Below are 3,245 nucleotides of genomic sequence, written 5' to 3'. Positions count from 1 at the left end.
CTGATTTGGGGGATGAAGCAGAAGACGTGTCATTCTCTTGAACAGTAACGTATGCTCGTGAGTGTGTGAAGTGGCGGGCACACTCACTCTTCTCCCTGCCTTCCACGGGAATGAGCCCCTCTGCCATGGGGAAAGCCAGGTCTCGTCCTGATGGCAAGAGGTTCCTAGTGGGTGCGTTCAATGCCAGGCAATGGTCTGGTCTTCTCTTAAGAGCTTGCTTTGCAGTAAACATTTCTTAACCTTTGCTGGATTAAAAAAAAAAAAAATGTCCTTTTTGTTAAACTGACGCACTACTTCTAGCAGGGTGGCGCCCGCCGCCTGGGAAGATGCCTGCTAAGAAGGAATCCCCTGGACCTTAGCGGATTACGTCATTTCTTAGCTCCCCATGGCGGACGCCCCTAAGGACGTTTGCTGTAGTCACATCTTTCCTAGGTTCACAGTTTGGTCTTACAAAACGTCATGAACGCACAATTTATTAATGACGTTCAAATATAAGAAGCAATTAAAGTATTTACTGCTGTTCTACCAAATCCTTCGGCGACTCTTTTTCAAGTTCCCCAAAAGAAAGGGGGAAAAATGGCTCTAAATAGTTCATTTATATTAGAATCTTTGTCAGATTTCAACCTCTTGTGCAATACCAAATATATGTGTGTGTACGTATATATATATACATAAATACACGTATATGTATATAAGCTGAGTTCTGGAGGACTTTTAGAAAGAACTAATGTGAGGGGAAATCTCTTTAATGCAGTCACTTACAGGGAACCCCCATATTTCCAATAAATTCATTTCAGGTTAACATTAATGAAATTATTTGTTTTACTCTGTATTTGATTCACATGTCCCGCTTTTGGGGAGAGGGAGATGCAGTCATTCCTTTGCTACAGTAAGAATTGCTCAATAATTCAATTGAATTAAAGAAAATCTAAGTAACTGATTATTCTGTGTTTAGTAAGAATGCCCTTTAATCTTGTATCCTTTTTCATGTTAATACAACTCTGGATGTTGTCTTAGAGTTTAAAAAGAAGTATAAACTTTGGCAAAATAAAGGAAAAATACTTTATTAATGTAATTTTTATTTTTCATGAAATAAAATAGATCTGTGGGCAATGTTTTATTTGAGTTACATGAGATTCTTAGGGCATCTTTAAATGGTGGATCACAGTGGAGGCAAACCACATAGGATGTAAGAGCCTCTCTGAAGTATCTCATGCAACTTTTTGGCTCTAGAAGTGAACCCTGAAGAATCTTGTAAAGCATTTTTTAAAAATTGCCTTCAAGTATTATCTATTCAAGGTGGGCATTAATTCTATTCAATGTTTTCATCAACACATATATTTATTTCATTTACAAAATTTTATGAAGTATAGTTTCTTAGGAGGGCTAGTTACAGTCTTAGACTACAAGAAAAATTGGGAGGCAGATATGTTTGGAGAAGATAGAATAGTGAAATTAAACCAGTGAAGATCAATATAAAGTTCCAAATTAAGTTTTAAAAAATATATATATATACAGGAGAAGGGCAGCAAAGCTTTATTACAAGGGGCCCATAGATGAAAGATCTGAAGACACTGAGACAACAGTGTGAGTTAGTTGCTAAGGTAGCAGCCACGAACTTAGCTTATGTTGTGTTAATAAAAGTGAAGCAGTCACATAGGAAGAAAGATCAGGTCCTCACTACACACTGTATTATGCAGAAATCTAGGGAACAGAGCATTGGTCTGGAGACTATTTTTACTGAGAGAAAAGAACAATTTTGAGCTTTGCTAGTGTACAGGGGGTGAGTCAAAGAGGATTTGGAAACCATATTATGGAAAGAATTGCTAAAGGAGTTAGTGATTTTTTTAGCTAAGACCTACAAAAAAGTAATTAAATTTATTCAGTTTAGCCCCAGTGTGGAACTAAGTGTATCAAGGTCAGTTCGAAAACAGTTTTTTTGTTTTGTTTTTATGTAAGAAGCAAACTTTTTTCTTAAACAACGATAGTTCTCTGTGACTAAAGCAGGCTGATGGTCAAAGCTACAGGCTGCTGGACAAGAGATGTTACAGAAATCTGTCTTATCTAAGTATCTCCCAAATCATGTTCTTAATGCCTGCACTAGCATCACTTCACAACAGATTCCTGTACTACCAAGTTCCAAATTAGGATTACTCTTTTCTGTTAAAAAAAAAAATTTGTATCACGTTTTACCTTAATTATGAGCTAAAATTAAAGACTACACTTAGAAAGCAGTTGTTTTCTGTCAAATAACAATAGTATTCTTTGGGTCTGCTTGTATTTTTCTATCTAGATAAAGTTATCAACTTCTAGCATAATGTATATATAGACATATCTATTTATAACATCAAAAATACTGCAAAGTACAAACTAGACTCACCCAAGATTTGGGTTCAGCTCTGTCCAACACCTGCTGACAGTGTGATCCTGAGAAAGGTATGCGCCCATTTAAAATTCAGTATCATCTTCTGTAGCATGAACTGTGTCAGAGAAGGGGAGTAAATACAGAAGGAGTTAATGTATATAAAGTATTTAGTGACACTGCCTGGCCATATTATAGTCACTGAATGTTTACTATTATTATGATTTTTAAAATTCAGAATGGGGAAGCATCTTTAATGTTTTTTTTTAAAAATGTTTACAAATTTTTTATTTCATTTTTTTATTCTTAATAAAAATTTTTAAATCAATTTTTTATTTTTTAAGCATTTTTAATAAAAATGTGTTGTTGCTTAGCTTTCAGTTGGGTCTGACTCTTTGCCGCCCTAGGGACTGCAGCCCACCAGGCTCCTCTGTCCAGGGAAGAATGCTAGAGTGGGTTGCCATTTCCTTCTCCAGGGGATCTTCCTGACCCAGGGATCGAACCTGTGTCTCCTGCACTGGTAGACAGGTTCTTTACTACTGAGCCACCAGGGATACCAAATAAATCTTATGGACATAGGTAAAAAAATCAATTAATGGTGCTAAGAAATAAAAAGTGGTTTTTAAAACAGAAAATTCAATTATTTAAATTAAGAAAATGAAATATATAATTATCATTATTTAAGAGCTAGAAAGAGGAAAAGGGTCACATATCAGAAACAAATCTCCATGAAGATTCTATGTCCTGAGGTGTTTGTACTAGAGCAATGTAAATGTGCTTGCCCAAGACAAATATTCATTTAGGCTGTAAGAACAGGTATTGCCTCTTAACAAATTTTCCAAGATTTTTGTGACTTGGAAGACTTGGATCCTCCTCCCAGCTC

The sequence above is a fragment of the Odocoileus virginianus genome, chromosome 24 (genome assembly GCF_023699985.2).
Source record: "Odocoileus virginianus isolate 20LAN1187 ecotype Illinois chromosome 24, Ovbor_1.2, whole genome shotgun sequence".
NCBI lineage: Eukaryota > Metazoa > Chordata > Mammalia > Artiodactyla > Cervidae > Odocoileus > Odocoileus virginianus.
The sequence above is the reverse complement of the archived record's forward strand: the minus strand, read 5'-3'. Positions refer to the sequence as shown.